We start from the raw sequence: 19,047 nt of genomic DNA on the forward strand, positions 1-19,047 counted from the left end.
TTCTAAACTGTTATAATTTGCTACATTAGTTGATACATTTCTCCGCAGCATCTGTGGAATATTAACAACTACTGTATTGTATCAATTAAAACAGCTGCCTTTAATGAAACTCAGTAGTGATAAATTCCGTGTTCCTTTTATAGACCCGCCGATGACGTCACAAATGGGGTGGGGGGAGCAGGCGCGCGTCTATAATAAAGGAAGTCGGAAGCCAGCAGTGTAAATTGGTGGGCAGGGAGAGCAGGCAGAAGAGCTCAACCTGGACCTGCCTGCCACCCACAAATGGGGGTGTCGGGCGTGTATTGGGCCAGCACACACATCACTAAAACTCAGGTACTCTGTTCAGCAGAGCCAAAGATAAGAAATGTATCCATTTAGAACAGTTTACAGTGTCTGCGACCCCCCCCCCTCCTTCCCAGATCTGCTTTAAAAATAAACATAAAGGTGAAATATGAAAGTTTACACTTAAATATTAGAAAAACGGTCAAAAGTAGGAAATAGAATTGGAAAAGTTTTGGTATATTTCTGGTGAACTATTTGAAAACAACTGAATTGAAAAAAAAATATTTTGGAAAGTGAATAACTTCTTTAAGGCATATAGCACAAAGGAAGGGGGTTTGTTTGTGGGGACTCCCACAAATGCACTAAACACAGGTTATGTGCAGTGGCGTAACTACCGGGGGAGCAGGGGGTGCGATTGGGCCAGGGCCCGCACCCCCTTAGGGCCCCCCCCGGCAGCTCATGCGCCACGATTTCCGGGCGGTTCCGGGTGTTATGTCACTGGTTATGTGGTCATGGCTTCTGTCTGATCAACCCCTGGGCTAAATGGACAGAGTACATACAAAGGGCTACGTGTGGTATGGCCATCTTCCTAATGTTTTGATTGTCATGCAACAGACATAAGCCTCAGCTCCTCTTCACTTTCTATTCTGCCACTGCCCCATGCCCTGACCAGTTTGATACAATGACAGATAACATTTTAAACCTGCCCAATCCCTGACCTAACCAATATACAAAGTTGGGATCGGTAGACTGCCATACACACGCACACACGCAAGAAACTTTTTTTGTGTGTATGCCCAGCTTAAGAGGACCACATAAAAAGGCCCAAGTGCCATCAGACAGTGGTTTGATCAAAGCTGCAAGATAAAAATATTTCTGTAACAATAAACACAAGTTTTCCATCTAATATACTTTCATATTGCAGCAGCCAATTATCTCAAAAACATTAAAAACATTACATACAAGTTGAAAAGATGTCAAAAGAATAATCAGTTTTAGGTGGATTTCATCTTTGATTATATCATTCATATACAATTTCAATAAAAATTGGTAAAACAGGTCAACCTCTAGACATTTTAGGGACCTGAAAAATAATTTTCTGTGGGACAGTAATATCTAGTTATTCCACTAGTTACAGCTGACTGACTTTGGCACAATCCTGCATGTAGAGAGAGCTGTAGTTTGGATTGCCACCCTTTCTGGAAAAAAATACCCGCCTTTCTTCTTGCTTTTTCCTATAAATAACATTAGCATCAAGCATAATTTTTACTGACCAGGCTGGTAAAATACCAGCCAGGTTTCAACTCTAGATGTAATACATCTTTTAGGCAAAAGAAGCCCCCCCCCCCCAAGTGCTGCATTAGACCTAACTGTCGTCAAATCTGACTCCCAACTCCTGCGTGAAATAGATAATGAAGAGAGACAGATGCTGAAATGGGGAGTGCAATGATTAACTAGATTATTTCAGAAAAGGCTCAGAATTTGTAATTGATTATGTTTAGAAAATGTCTTATTTAATTATGATGAAGCTTATATAAATTTTTCAATTTCATGATAGTTCTCCTGTAACATCTGGAATTAAAATATCTATATAACTTGCCAAAATTATTCTGAATTTTTGACTTTGTTGTTTTAGTGTTTATTTGAAATACTGTGAAAAACTATTCTAATAAAAGAACAACCTGAATGAAAACGTTTTTTGTTATAAAGAAATTAATTTGCTCAGTATTTATATGCTTTATGTCCTTTTTAATGAGTTACACAGTATCTTGCTGGATATGTATACACACCAGGGTTCATTTACAAACAACAGTGCACAATTTGCCCGTTCAGTCTATTTGGATTAATTGCTTACTTTCAGTAAGATTCATATAGCTTTTTAAATACTAGCAGTAATGAGCAGATGGATGGAAGAGGTTTTATTCATGTGAATGTGATTACCACTGATCTATAGCCTTACTGTGAATAAAAAGTGGACCTTGGCAGAAGACGGATGGATGGAGAGCAGTGCTACATCAGTATGTATAACAGTATTGCTTTTATAGTAGCTGCAGGTTTGGATGACAAAGAGCACTTATCCAAGCTGCACAGAACTTTAACTGGTAAACCTCCCAACCCCTTGAGGGGTGTGAATTTTGAACAACCCCTTTAATAAATAATTACTTTTTTTGTAGATAATCTGGTTAATTGAGAATAAAGCCCCACCCTCTGCCTCCGAGTGCGTGCGCACTGCTGCCGACGCCACGCCACTGATCGTGTGAGTTTGTGCACCGGCAGGAAGCCACCTGAATATCACGAATCTGTGTCTGCGGGGACCACAGGTTTTTTCCCAGGTGTCCCATCGGCCCAGTCTGACCCTGATCCCATACCTGAAAAAGATCACCTATACTGCATTCAAAAAACATTTCTAAATTCTTCCACTCTGATATTGTGTAAAATATTACATTAGATTTAATGTAAGATACACTTATGGCTAATATAAGGGCAACCAAGTTTGGGATGAAAAATCAGATGGAAATTTAGAGTAGGACTGGCCAGTCATTGGATCAACTTGTACTATAAGCTGTCTTAAAATTGGTATGTTGGCTACAGAAATACAACAATAGGCTATATCAGTGCTGTCCAAGTTCTGTGGTACCGAGGGCCAAAATTTTACTGGCCTATGTGGAGGAGGGCTGATAATGGAAGTCAGTGTTGGCCACTCCCCCTTTTAAAGCACACCCACTGTAAACCACACCCATATTACCACAAGAACTTTTAAGATCATATCCACATTAATGGTGGTTGCACACCAAAAACCAAATGGTTGGTGTTCACTGCAGGGAAATCCCTCATCACTCAAATGTGAGAAATTGAAGTTATGTTAAAATCATCCCCTTCAATCCATATGCCTCATCCTCCCCTGTGGATAATACAACAACCCCCCCAACACGTGATTAAACACCTTAGGGGCCCTTAACAACAATTTCCAAATACTAACCCCAAGAACAAACCCCTAACAGGCTTACATCCCACAGGTAGGGTAGGGCAAGCAGCACTGGGCAAGCAGAGAATGGCACACACAGGGAGGCAGGGCCGGGCCAAGGTATTTTTGCACCCTAGACAAAGGCTTCAATCAGTGCCCCCCCCACCCAGTCCTGCATTACCATTTCCCACCTTACCAGTCATATAGCCCCCTGTACCTGTGCCAGCACCTATCATATTGCCTCCATTTGTACCTATACCAATGGCAGTCAATCCCTCAGATTGCCCCCAGGCCCCAATCTGTACCTGTGCCAACATAAGCCAAAACATCCATCATATTTTTACCCCCAATCTGTACCTATGCCAGTGGCAACCAAAATAATCCATCATATTGCCCCAATTTGCATCTGTTCCAGCAGTAGCCAATAATCCATCATATTGCCCTCAAACATCTGTGTACCTGTGCCAGCAGCCACCATATTGCCCCATGTACCTGAGCCAGCAGCAGCCAATCCCTTATATTTCCCCCAATCTGTACCTGTGCCAGCATCAGCCAAAAAATACACACTATTGCCTCCATATATGTACTTGTGCCAGCAGCAGCCAAATATCCATCATATCATTTGTTTACCTGTGCAAGTAGCAGCCAAGATATTGCCCATAAATATGTACCTGTGCCAGCAGTTGCCAAAAGGGAGCTGGGAGTGATTCTGTCTGGAACAGGGGGTTTATAAAGTTGAAACTATTAAAGGCCAAGCAAATCAGGGTTTAAAAAATAAAGAAAGGAAATTCCCCTTAAAAGTGTGCCCTGCCCATGATTGCGCCCTAGACGGGCACCTAATCTGCCTGCCCCTAGTTCCAGCCCTGCAGGGAGGGAAGGCAGAACAGAGCAGGAGACAGGAATCAGGAGCAGTCTAATATGTACTACATACAGTGACACAGTGCTAGTGCCCCATTAGCATTTTGAATAAAGTGTGAACAAGTGAACAATGTGGGCAGTTTCAGTCTGGGTCTCAGGTAGAACAGTACAGGCTTTAGGATATAAACAATAGAGGTGTCACATGTGTGAACCATGCAGGGGGATCATAGGTGTGATACAGGTGATTAGAGTCTGAATTTGAGGTTTAATCAATGCAGGGTGCAGTTTATCTCTACAGTGATACCTTTTAAATCTTACATATGGTAAACAGACAGCATCTGGGGGGCCAAAGAAGGGGTGGTCTATATGAACAAGCTGCTTTGTAGCTATGGGGGAAGTCATTGAAGCACAGGATACACAATAGTTTGATGATAAATTTTGAAAATAAATCCTTTGTATACTGCAGAGCTTATCTGTTGTCTGCTGTGTATCCTGTGCCTTTTCTCCTTTTTCAGCTTTGAATGGCTGCCCCCCTCCCATGGTCACACAGCAGCTTGTTTATATAAACTATAGTAGAGTTTCAGAAGCAAGCACACCAGTTGCACCAGAGTAGCGCAAAAGTACAATATATTTTCAATACTTTAAAACATTTTAATTTTTTGGTGTTACCGTACCTTTAATCTTGTGTTTCTTTAAAGTAAAGTTTAAAAACCAGTCTGTCACTCTGTTAGCCCAATTTAGCTGAGGCAGAAGAAAGGACAAAGTTAGATTTATAATGGCATATACTACTAAATGCTTGAAGATTAAAGGTGGTCTAAAAACTGGAAATAGTCTCACATTTATATATATACTGTATGTTTTTACAGATGTAGGACTTTTTTTATCTTTGACTGCAGTGATTATATATGCCCATCAGAGGGCATTATATTGCCAGTTTCATGTTCTCACTCAATATCTATAAGGGTGCAATACATGCAGCTGTTATGAGTATTGCTTGCTATATCAGTTTAAATCAATCAGTGCATTTCCTCTCCTGTCTATCATTACTCTGACAGCTCAAATGAATGGTGTGTTATTCTATTTTCATTGTGATAGGTTAAGGCAGGGATCCCCAACCTTTTGAACCCATGAGCAACATTCCGAAGTAAAAAGAGTTGGGGAGCAACACAAGCATGAAAAATGTTCCTCGGGTGCCAAATAAGGGCTGTGATTGGCCATTTAGTAGCCCCTATGTGAATTGTCAACCTACATTAAGGCTCTGTTTGGCAGAGTGCCTGGTTTTTATGCAACCAAAACGTGCTTCCAACCCAGAAATTAAAAAATAAGCTCCTGCTTTGAGGCCACTGGGAGCAACATCCAAGGGGTTGGAGAGCAACATGTTGCTCACGAGCTACTGGTTGGGAATCAATGGGTTAAGGCATGACAATTATAACAATTAAATGGCATAGGATATACGTGTAGTAAAGGAACAGTAGCATCAAAAAATTAAGGTGTTTTAAAGTGATTTACATATAATTACTTTTACCTGTACTATGTGTGTTCGCAACAGAAACATTGCTATAGTTATATATTAGTGCCTGTATATGATTAAGCTTAACAATTGCGTATGTGCTGGAAAGCTTCATAAATTATCGAAGGGAAAGAAGAGGATCTGAAGATACAGAAGATGGCTCCCATGAGCTCTGCTGTGTTACTCTACATGGATAAGTCAATGTTAAATCCAGAAACACTTTTTTTATAGTTATGGACTGTGTGTGGAGGAAGTGGGAGGGTCAATGGAGGGTCATGGACGGTAGGAACGTGACCTGCCCACACCTGCCTCCTCCCCTCTATTTATAGACCTGCACGGTCCCGCCGATAACATCTCAAAAGGGGCGGGACAGGCGCTATAAAACAGGAAGCAGGAAGCCGGCAGTGTAAGGCCGCGACCTGCAGTTGGTGTGCCTGGGGATCGGCTTGAACCCATCCAACCCGTGGGTCCCTCAGGTATTGGTCCAGGCCACACATCACTAATGGATGGGGGCTTTTTCTTTAAGGGGTTTAGTTCTCCTTAAAGGTTCAGCAGCTCTATAGTAGTAATGATCCAGGCTTTCAAAGTTGTCATAGGAGATTCCCCATCTTGGATTTTGCTTGGAAATTGTCACAAATCATCAAGCGGAAAATTAGGTTTGTCATATAAGCTGATGCTACAGGGCTGATTATTCAATTCTGATTCTAATTGTGCTGGTTTCTGAGCTGCCATGTACCAATAATCTTAATTAACTACAAATTAGCCTAATATTTTGACATTTATATGATATACTGTATTTATAACTAAAGATGGGGGTGCTGGGCATCCTAACATTCCCAGATCTTTACTGCTAAAGGGTTGTGGTTGACTTGGACTGGTATAGAATCCCAAAATATAATGTACAACATTTCTACCCTACTTTTTTTTGTTAAACTTTAGTTTTCCTTTAAATTTGAGATTTAGCCTTTAATTTAATTTGCCTTCATTGCTACACAGTAGCTTGTTTATATATACTGTAGTAGTATTTTTGAAGCAAACAGATATGTTTCACCTGTGCAGGAGAACAGAACATTATATTTAAATTACTTGAAACACTTTTGTTTTTGGTGTTACTGTTAACTCATTTTAATCTCAGATAAAATCATTGCTTAGTTGTTATTGTGTCTCCAGGTGTCAGTTTAAAAAAAAATCACAATTATAGTCACAATGGGTTTGTATTTCCAACATTTTCAACATGCCATACCTATGGGTGACTGGAGATATCATCACTGTACAGGTTAGATCAGTACTGGAGTGTGAATCAGAAAAAGAAAGGCTAGCTGACACACAGTGGCACAAAAGAGTAATGGAGCAACCATTTCTTTTCTTCTCTTTTACTCTTTTTGTTTATTTACTTAAGCCTTAAAGAATAAAAAAAACAAAAGATCTCGGAGCGAAAAAAAGAAATCTGCAGTTATGATATGGAATCATACACGCTCAGTAACGTAACTAACCTAGCCCTCTCCCGGTTGCAGGATGTGCAACTTGAGCGTCCCTACCCCTCCAGACACTAATTTTCTTACCAGCAGATAGTGTGCGTGAAGAAAGCTGCACTGTTATTACTTCTCTGTTGGGCCCAGAGGGGGTGTGGGTTTGGATGCAGTTGCACCAACCGCACCCCCAGTAGTTACGCCACTGTTTACACGTAAATATGTCCGACTTAAAATAGTCTCCCTTGTGGAAAGAATTTGTTTTGCAATAACTGTCCAGCAAGTTTTAAAGAACAGAAGAAAGTTGTCATGGGTAATATGGCTTATACTGAGGCACATAAACCATTTCAGGATACGCTGAGACAAAACATTTTAAGTGAAATTAAAAAAGTGAGGTGTCCAAGAAAAAAAAAAAAGATTCCATTAGCAAGAAGATAAAATAGGAAAAAGAACATAAAAAACAACCCAGCAATGTCAACAAATTTGTTTAGATTGAAAGAGTTAAAGGGCACCTATCATTGGAAACTTGTTTTCTCTGCCGGAGGTGCAGTCTATACTCCAGCTAAATGGAAATACTGTACTCAAAAAATCTTAACTTTCAGTTAGAATTCAACTGCAACGGTTGATAAATCTGCTCCTTACTGTCCCAACTTGCCAATTATGAGTATATGTGTGACTTCACAAGCGTGGCTGAAAAAAAAATATAGTTTCCCCCATCTGGAGGGTAGGCTCTATTCATTTGACATCCAGTAGGGGAACATTTTTCCACTTAAAGGTGCCGTTTGAAGATGCATATATTACAGTAAAACCCCAATTTTACATTTCCCAGGTTAAATTCCAAGAAAAAGGTTAAAACCGGGAAAGAAAAAAATGGGACCACAACAAAACAGCACCAATTCAGTGAAAATGGAAAATCCGGGGATGTAAAATCATGGTTCTACTGTTGTATTATTCTCTTATGCCACAGGAGGAAAAAGACAAAAGATCATTGGATCAGCAAAGCTACTAGCTACAGCCCTTAAGAAAAAGCCAGAGGTTTCCTCAAAATCCATTATTCAGAAAGCTCCAAATTACAGGAAGGGCGTCTCAGATAGAGTCCATTTTAAGCAATAATTCAATGATTTCCTTTTTCTCTATAATAATAAAACAGTAACTCGTACTTGACCCCAACTAAGCTTCACAAATCGTTATTGGTGGCAAAATAATCCTGATTGTGATTATTTAAATGTTTAAATTATTTTTATTAGGTTTAAGGTATGGTGATCAAAATTATGGAAAGATACCTTATTTGAATAATCCCAGGTCCCATTCTGCATAATAGATTCATTGCCATAGTAGAAAGCATAACAGTCATATCTAATAATTTCCCTACTTTTCAACAGTATTATAGTGTGAAAAATAGGTTATTCGTTTAACCATAATTCTGTCAGTGTAGGGAGAAACCTTTTGTGTAAAGTAAAATGCTAAAAACGGAAATCATTTTTATTCCATAAAAAAAACATTAAATGACTTGTAGATAGTAGGTCTAATCTTTAAGCCTTAGTATTGAAGTTAGGCTAATACCATGTCTGGCTTCATACACATGCTTCTTCCATGTCAACGTCACAATTGTTTATTTATAACTGCGAAGCAGTTCATTAGTAACAGACCGTGATAGTAGTATAAAAGCACAATACCGTATTCATCTTTGGGACTTTTGAGCTTAAAACATGCTTATACTGAAAACAGAATAAAAAGAATAAACAGCTAAACACCTCAGTAGCATTTGTGGCTTGAATCAGTTTAGTTCAGTAGTTACTGCACTGTGTGGCTTGCCCCACTGGGAGGTCTGCTTTATATATATTTATATGTCTATATACAGTATTTCATGTTATTGTTGCCTGAGCCCATATGGGCGACTAGGAAATTCAATTAAGCCCCATCTGATGAACACCTAAAAAAAAATCTCTCCTCTTGACACACCCTTAATTGTGACTCTTTAAGACAGTTTTTCTAACAATGACAAGCTTTTATACTCTAACTACTGAAAATGGTGCAGCAATAACTGGCATATACAGGGTCAGACTGGGGGTCTAGCGCTCACTGGGGCTGCCACATCTGGGGCCCCATAATCCTTTAGGGCCTCCCCAGACAGTACCTGATGCTGCAATACTCTCCGTATGTTTTTTCAAAAAGCATCAGTTAATAGTGCTGCTCCAGTAGAATTCTGCACTGAAATCCATTTCTTAAAAGAGCAAACTAATTTTTTATATTTAATTTTGAAATCTGACATAGGGCTAGACATATTGTCAGTTTCCCAGCTGCCCCAAGTCATGTGACTTGTGCTTTGATAAACTTCAGACACTCTTTACTGCTGTACTGCAAGTTGGAGAGATATCATCCCCCTCCCTTTCCCCCCCCAGCAGTCTAACAACAGAACAATGGGAAGGTAATGAGATAGCAGCTCCCTAACACAAGATAACAGCTGCCAGGTAGATCTAAGAACAGCATTCAATAGTAAAATCCAGGTCCCACTGTGTCACATTCAGTTACATTGAGTAGGAAAAACAACAGCCTGCCGGAAAGGAAGTTCCATCCTAAAGCTCTTTCTGAAAGCACATGACCAGGCAAAATGACCTGAGATGGCTGCCTACACACCAATATTACAACTTAAAAAAATGCACTTGCTGGTTCAATAATTAAGTGTTATATTGTAGAGTGAATTACTTGCAGTGTAATTTAGAAATAAAAAAATACCTCATAAAAATCATGACAGAATCCATTTAACTTCTGGCCTTAGCAGCTGCAAATGGGGGGAGGTCAGGGGGAGTGAAGCGAACACACAGCGAGTGTACAGTGTCTTAGCCAGGGTGAAGGTTTGGGTTGCGGACACCACAAGGGTTCACTGGGTTTTTTTTTTGGTGTGCCACCAGCCCAGTCCAACCCTCAGGTGAATTATAGGTGAATTATATTAAAAATTAGAAAATTGTTACCACTACATTTACAACTCCAAAACACCAAAACGACATACTACATCTGTTGCCCAGTTTCTTACGTCCACCTTAGGATTTTCTACGTACAACCAAACTGACCTCACTTATTACTTACAGTAATTCCTCATAATGATTCATACAAGGCGAATACTAGAATAGGTGTTCTAGTTATGAATAAGATGAGCAAAGGTTTGATGTTTTTAAAAACAACCGATCTGCCCTAAATACAGCTAATAGATTTCATGTTTATTCACCAATTTTAGTTGTGATAGAACACTAGGCTACTACTGAAAACAATGCCTTTGCATAGCATAGCATTGCTTTTGGACATTGCACTATTTTTTTTGTTGTGTCAGGTACAAACGTTTGAAAAACAATAGTCTATTCTGCAGAAAATTCCCTAGCCATTATTGCCCCCCACATCTGAAGGGAGCCCTCGGAGGGGGTGGCCATGTTGGGGCACAAGTTTGCTCATTATGCATACACATGTGAAGTAGAATTAGTCAGCTTCCCCGGATCCTACATCACACACATTGCTCACATGAACTCTGACTAACCCTCAAAACCCTTTAACAGATCACTTAAAATATGAAGTATAAAGATAACAAGTTCAAAACAAAACAATTCAAATTTTTACACAGTACACATAATAAAAACTTCAGAATCTGAAATGCATGCTTATCTCTAAAGTACTATCATGTTTCTAAATTCTATTTAAAGTAAATAGTAAAGTTGAAAAACCACGTTACCTTTTATCAGATTTGGACTAAATACATTTGATCAATAAATTTCAATACTATAAAATACTTATAATGCACATCAATATAAAAAATAAAATACAAACGATGAATAATACAGAATAATGTACTCCAATATTCTAATATACCTGCTATTAGAGAAGAGTTTTAGAATGTTATCTGTAACTACAGAAAATTTACCACACCAGTTATTGTAATGTATATGCCTGCATAGTTTCTAGAAATATCATCTATTCACAAAAGTTGAAAAGTGTTTTGTATGCAATGGTTCCATGAACTATTTTGTTGGCCACTGACGTTACATAGGAGTGGCCTTCAAAGAATTCATAAACACTTTTGCATTGTGCGTGTAATTCTTTTTTGTAAATCCCTTCCTGTTTTTGGGGCAGTGGTTTCCTTTTTCCTTGTTGAGATTTTATTTATAGAGCAGAGGGGGATCCTTGCTTTGAAAACAATCTAAATAATGAAAGTAGATATAGTCTCATGAGAACACTTTGTTCATTATTAAAAACTATCATTTATGGATGAATGTGAAATAGGGGTGAAGATATTTAGAACACTGAAGATATTGATCAGCAGGGAGCTGAAAGACATGCCTTCAGCTTGTGTTTAGTGTAGAAAAGGCTTCAGTCAACCTACAGGAAGCTAAGTAATGCTAGAAACTTCATTATTGTATTCTAAGGGTACAGCATAACCAGCTTAGCTTAGGATGTAAACTATTAGGCTAAGGCCTTGAGTTTTTGATTTACACAATTACGTCATATCCACCAAAATAAACATATTTAGTTTGAGAGCTGAAGTGATACAGGGTCTTTAAAATCAGTTGTTCATGTGTCATATATATACAATAAACAAATTTACTATATTTGAAGTAATATGTAATGTTTGAATTATTTTAGGTTTTTGGTCATGGAGAGTCATATATAATATTACAGAACAGTGAAATGACATAAGCATGTTGAATGCTAATGCTGAAAATAAAACAATAAATAATTTTGCTATGAAACTAAAACTTCCCCCTCAGGAAATGCTTCTAAAATGACAGAACACAAATGTATGTATATATAAATTTATTTGTACAGTGCTGTTAAGGAGCTGCAGCGCCGTACAATATATAGAAAGTACACACATGTCATATAATAAACACAATAAATATGCACAGTGCACAATGCTTATATAAGGACATCAAGCTATGTGGTAAGAGACACAGTAGGAAGGAGTCTCTGCCCCGTATAGCTTACAGTCTAAGTGGGCAAATGTATTTAAATGTATACAAATAGCACCTGGCGTTGAACACAAATAAAGTGTAATAAATTATGTTAACCAATGCGTGGCTGTATTTATTATATACTATACCTGCCATTTTACGTTTACATTTATCTTTTTTTTAAACTCGCTTAATTAAGATAAAACAAAGTGTTGTATTTGCATTTTGTTGCAGAAGAAAAGTTGGATTTCGGTGAAAATCAGAATGTTCCATTCATTCTTCACGAGGCTGAAACTATTGAATGTTTTTATAAGTGGGGAAAATAAAGTTGCTTTAGGCAACTATTTTACTTGGGACTTTTGTGCCTTTAAATAAATGTAAAATTTAAATAAAGAATTTTAAGAAATACTTTAATATACATTTTCAAATTTTAACAAAGACATCAATCTCCAGTAAAATAAATTAATGTTTTTGTGTGATACATTTTGTACATAAATGTGCTTGATTGACAATTACAGAATGATAAGGATAGCAGATGGTTATAGTTTACATAGAAGGAGAAAATTAGAAAACACATTGAGCTGGTCAACTCCAATTTCAGTTGAATTAACTAGTAATTATTAACAAAACATGACAAAGGGTATTAACAATGATTTAAGAGCATTGCAAGTAGCTGGGTACAGTAACAGATGCTTGCTGTTATGTTTTAATATGACCATGCTGATGTGACCATAAAATATGCTTACATAAGCTACTCATACCTGTTCCTTCCTGTTCAAATACATACATATATCTTAGCAGAAAATATAACACCCCAAAGCAATACAGTCATCCAAATGGTCCATCAGCCTTGGTTTTCACATCAGAAACAAAACAGTCCTCTCTAAGCATTAGTTTGTGAAGTGCCATTTCTCATTGATAGCTTCATAATATCTTAAAAACCTATTTATAAACATATTTATTACCAAAAGTATGGCATAACATTAATTGCATATATTTTAAACCAGCTGCATTTAAAATAATTTGGAGTTTCCCCACTGGCATACTTTCTCTATGTAAAAGCTCTATATGCTCTATATGCATTATTTGTTTTTTAATGTATACACCATTTTAGTGTAAAGTGCAGCGGAATATGTTGATATTTAGGGGCATATTTATCAAAATGTGGGATTAGAATTCACTAGTCACTACATAAAAATTTACCAACTTTCTATTCATTCCTATGGGATTTTTTAAGAATCTTATTTCTCAATGGATGAAAGTTAGAGTTGACGATTTGATAAATATGATTCTAAAAATCCCATATGAATGAATAGAAAGTGGAATCAGTGTTAGTGATGGGCTAATATGTTAAATATCTTTGCAAGACCTTGACTATGCACATGCTCAGTTTGGTCTGGGCTTCAGTTGGGAGGTTCAGCTTAGGGATCATCATGAATTACCAAAACAGCACCAAAAAATATCTGCCATATTAGCTGACACAGCAAGACTGATTAATAATCAGAATATGCAGACTGCACTGGGTCTGCGGATGCAAATCTCTACACAGTTGCCGGCTGCTTTATAGGAAAACAAACAAAGCTGCTCGAGGTCAGGGAAGTAAGATGGGGGGCTCCCCCTGCCGTTTGAAAGTATGATCGTTTCCCTGCAGAGCAGTTAGGGACCATCTGAAGTTTCCTATCTGCAGCTGTCAGAGCAAGTAAAACGAAGGGGGAATTTCACTTCATATAGTCAGATTTCTTATAAAAACTGTACAGATTTTTTAATTAAAGTATATTGGAGATAGATTTATTTTTCATTAAAGAAATTAAAAATGGGATTTTATTTTTTTGCCTTTACATCCCCTTTAAATAAATGAACAGGAACAAATCACATTTGCACTGGGACTATGGCAATACATCCCACACCCAAAGTGTAGGTTCAGCTACTGGGACTTCCCACGCCAGTAGGAAAATTAACCCCTTGTGTCCCCTACATTTTTTTTTATTGGCACTTTTTTTTGTTACAGGAGTTGAAATTACAAAAAATAGGCAAATTTAAAAAAGTTTTGTCTGTCAAAAAAATATACGATTTTTTAAAGTAAACCTTAAATGCCTTTATAATGAAAATATTCAAAAAGTGTCTGGCATAAATACATTTTAAAATATGATGTCTCTATGAGCAGACTTGTCCCTCAGCATCCATATACTGTAACCTGATTTTAAATGCCACCAGTATTGCCTTTTACCCTTCCTTTCATTATCTGCATTACTCTTCATATTATGAACCACACAGATTGAATTAAGCACTTAAAAACCCAGAAATATATTGACCAGCTTATTATTCAAATGTCTGATAATGTTTCAACTTTTTCATAATTTTTATTATTTTTACATTACTATTACAATGTTTTTGTTCTGGTATAAAATGAGAAAAAAAAATGTTCAATCCACAATGCTAGTGGTCTTAATAAATCAACTTTTTTGCCAGTATAAAGGTATTCGTATTTCATATAACATTGTTCCTTTAGAAAAGTTACAGCTATAATGAAAGTATCAGATGAATGTATTAGGCCTTTTTTGGAAGTAGAAGAGAATTGTATTAGCTGTAACAGGTGATCCACCTTGCCTGGGGCAAGGACACAGTGGCTAGGAAAGTGTCCAAGAAAGTGCCTAGGTGATTCTGGAATTTTTAGTTTCAACCTTCAGGTTGTCCAGAACTAGCTGAACTAGAACTAATGAGTGAGTCTACTGCTTTGGTAAAGAATTAATCAATCTGGCAACAGCACTTTCACATATTATAAATCCGACATTTTACCAGTTATTACCGTGTTTGTCCACTAGTTAACATTAGATGTTTTCCTTATTATAGTAACATAGTAAGTTAGGTTGAAAAAAGATGCACATCCATCAAGTTCAACCTTTTAAGTCTATATATAACCTGCCTAACTGCTAGATGATCTAGAGCAGGGATTCCCAACCTTTTGAACCCGTGAACAACATTCAGAAGTAAAAGGAGTTGGGGAGCAACACTAGCATGAAAAATGTTCTCGGGGTGCCAAATAGGTGCTGTGATTGGCCATTTGGTAGCCCCTATGTGGATTGTTAACCTACATTGAGGCTCTGTTTGGCAGTGCACCTGGTTTTTATACAACCAAAACTTGCCTCCAAGCCTGGGATTCAAAAATCATTTCCTGCTTTGAGGCCACTAGTAGCAACATCCAAGGGGTTGGAGAGCAACATGTAGCATGTATCAGACCAGTCCCTAGTATCGTGGTACAGGTATGGGATCCATTATCCGGAAACCTGTAATGCAGAAAGTTAAGAATATTATGCCCAACTCCCATAAACCTCATTTTAAGACAATAATTCAGATTTGTTTAAAATTATTTTATTTTTCTCTGTAATAATTAATCCTTATTGGAGGCAAAACATTCTTTTGGGTTTGTTAAATGTTTAAATGTTGGAGATTCAAATTATGGAAAGATCCCTTGTCCGGAAAGCCCCAGGTCCCAAGAGAATTCTGGATAACAGATCCCATACCTGTACGCTATAGATATCATATTTATCATTTTTTAAACAAATTATTTTAATTTAACACAGACAAGGTACAGTATACTGTAATTTATTCTTCAAGACTATTGCCATTCATTTTTACTTCAATGGATTTTATCTATTGTGGGTGATAATTTTTTTGCAGTTCAGGAAGATCATTGCAATAAAAGGATTTATTTAATCTCATTTGTAGAGAATTTTGAGCAGTCTTCATGGTCAATATGGCAAAAGCCAGTGTCCAGACTGGAAGAAGTTCCAGCAATGTTGTTGAGGACCACAGAACTACAAATAAGGACCTGGTTTGAATACAGCAACATGCATGGAGGTTGTAACAACAAAAAGTCAGGTTCGCCAATCCTCTTGGGGAAGGCATGGGTTCAAAAGACATCACAGCAAAAGGAGTTTCTGAGATTCAAAGTTAAAGGGGAACTCCACAAAAACATAGCTTTTTGAAAAGTAAACATAATTTCAGCAACTTTGCAATATACATCAATTAAAAAATAATTTTCATGATTTTTAATGGTTTCTGACAGTTCCCTTAGCCTAGCTCCCTGCTCTTCTGCTGATCTTTCTGACTACTTTGCTGAGCTGGCTGACTAATGTTATTTTGTATTAACAGCTAGCTGTCCTTAGACTGCATCCTCCAAACCCCACAATTCCCTGCAGATGTGATTTCAATAAGGAACATCATAGTGCAATGCATTGTGGGTTATGTAGTTCCTGCATGCTGTCTGTAAGCTGTGGAGAATTTGTTACAATTTGTTACATCAATGTTTAGTCCCTCCTTCCCTGCCAGGATTTCAAATGATGCAGAAAGAACTGTATTCATAGTTTTTGAAGAAACAGGTAATTGGATGGGTATATTAGGGGTTTCTGTGTTATTTCTCTTTATCAAATTTTGGTTTGGAAGTCGAGTTTCCCTTTAATTTACTGGGGCTGCTTCAACAAACCTTCTCTTGAGAAAGGCCTGGGTCCAAAAAGCATCACAGCAAAAGGAGTTTCTGGGATTCAAAGTTAATTTACTGGGGCTGATTCATCAAACCTTTTCTGGGGGAAAGCCTGTGTCCAAAAGGCATCACAGCAAAAGGAGGTTCTGAGATTCAAATCCAATTCCTGAAATTGAAGGGACTACTTGTATTAGAGAAGGTACAGAGAAGGGCAACTAAGCTGGTAAAAGGTATGGAAAATCTTAGATATGAAGAAAGACTGGCCAAATTAAAGAGGTTCACGCTGGAGAAGAGGCGCTTAAGGGTGATATGATAACTATGTATAAATATATAAGGGGATCACATAATAATCTCTCTAATGCTTTATTTACCAGTTGGTCTTTCCAGCTTACACAAGGTCACCCATTCCGTTTAGAAGAAAAGAGGTTATTATTATTATTAACATGTATTTATATATATGTATTTAAATATTTAGGTTCCGCCTAAATATTTTTTACAGTGAGAGCTGTGAAGATGGGGAATTCTCTCCCTGAATCAGTTGTACTGGCTGATAAATTGGATAGCTTCAAGAAGGGGTTGGATGGGTTTTTAGCAAGTGAGGGAATACAGGGGTATGGAAGATAGCTCATAGTACAAGTTGATCCAGGGGCTAATCCGATTGGCATTTTGGAGTCAGGAAGGAATTTTTTCCCCTCTGAGGCAAATTGGAGAGGCTTCAGATGAGTTTTTTTGCCTTCGTCTGGATAAACCGGCAGTTAGGCAGGTTAAAAAAAAGGTTGAACTTGACGGACGTGTCTTTTTTCAACCTAACTTACTATGTTACTATGTTTACTTATTATTTGCTATGCAAATTGAGAGCTCACAAACAATGCAGTCTTAATTTATAAAAGAACTTAGCATCGTGTTAAACAGCACCAATAACCTTCAGTCAGTAGGTCACTCTTTATTATATAGGGACTAAAGAACAATATAAAAGTTGGCAGAAGTGTTTTTAAAACGTTTGCATGGGAAAAGGAAATGCATTGGAAGGAAGGAAGCGGAAGGTTACAGGAAAACACCATTATCCTCAAAATACATAATTTTTAATAAAATCTGATATTTCAAAAAGATTTATGGGTGTTACAATTTATGGGAACTTTAGAATTGTATTTATCAATGGGTAAAAATTAGAACTCATCATTTGATAAATACGGCTCTAAAACCCCCACTGTAATGATTGAACATGAGTCTTTATTTACTAAGCTCTAAACATTTTGATAAATCTGCCCCTAAATGTTTAAGAGCCTACATGAAAGTATTGTGAGAATCGCTGGCTCTATAAAGTGATTGATGCATGATATCATTAAATTGCAAAAGAGAATTTTATAGATCACAAGGCATCAAGGGCAGGTTACATTTAGCCAGATTGACCTACCAGGAATTCTGCCAGCATCTTTACAAATAGAAATATATAGGGTTTTATGGAAAGATACATAAAAGATGTCTCCATGTTAGAATAATCACTTGCTACTTAATAAATATATTAAATGGTCATCAATATATTGAACTGTTAAATGCTTGAAAAATTTAAATTTGAAATAAGCTCTTTTACTATTTCTCCCTCTAGATAAATACAGTACAGTGTACTTTACAGATGTCTTAAGGCTAGAAATTACAACTCTATGTGTTTTTTATTACAGAAAAATCCAGTTAAGAACTAGCCAATGTATTTACAGACAGTAAAGCTGGACATAGATCCAAAGATACGACCATCTCCCGACCTGCCACTAACCATTCAGATCAAAGTCTTACCAGTTAGATCAAATAAAGTAGTTAAAGAACAGATCAGCCAAAGCTAGTGACAGTCTCCACTGAAAATCTAACGGTCGGCAATACACGCAGAGATATTATCGGCAGCCGACAGAAATTTTCTAACCTGTCCGATCGACCAAACGACCGATCTCTGCCGGACGAAAAATGACGTGACACTCCACACACGATTCCTCGTCTTTCATTCTTTGCGTCTATGGCCATCTTAAGGCCACTGCCTAAATATAACCCCCCTCCCCCCACCGGGCCCTTTTCCATCTCCGCTACTGTATAGTTCCCACCATATACAACTCCATGGGCCCACCATTCCTAGTGTGTAAATTCAGAGTTGTGCAACTGCCATGTTTGGTCACATCACAACATGCAGTGTCTGATGCCCTGCTCAGACATAGGAGCATGCACACTGAAGGGCAAGGACCAGGACCAGGTTCCCATCCTGTTCCTGCTCAGGGATGACTGGGGGTTTTCCAAGGGAGCTATGAAACTGGGGTCATTGAAGGGGGCTTTTTGGAGGTTTGTTTGTAATTGTCAAGATCTGGCATATGAGTATAATAAAAAGGTGTGAGGTTTGGCAGCTCCACTTGTGAAATATAGAATTATCACTGAGTGATACAATCTAACTCAAGGTTACCAAAAACCAACTCAAAGTGACACCTGCAAAGTTCAATTTAATAAAAAACAAAATATGTATGTATGTAGCATGTTTTATTTTAGCATTGCCGTGCAGCTACCTACAG

The sequence above is a fragment of the Xenopus laevis genome, chromosome 4L (assembly GCF_017654675.1).
Source record: "Xenopus laevis strain J_2021 chromosome 4L, Xenopus_laevis_v10.1, whole genome shotgun sequence".
NCBI classification, from domain to species: domain Eukaryota; kingdom Metazoa; phylum Chordata; class Amphibia; order Anura; family Pipidae; genus Xenopus; species Xenopus laevis.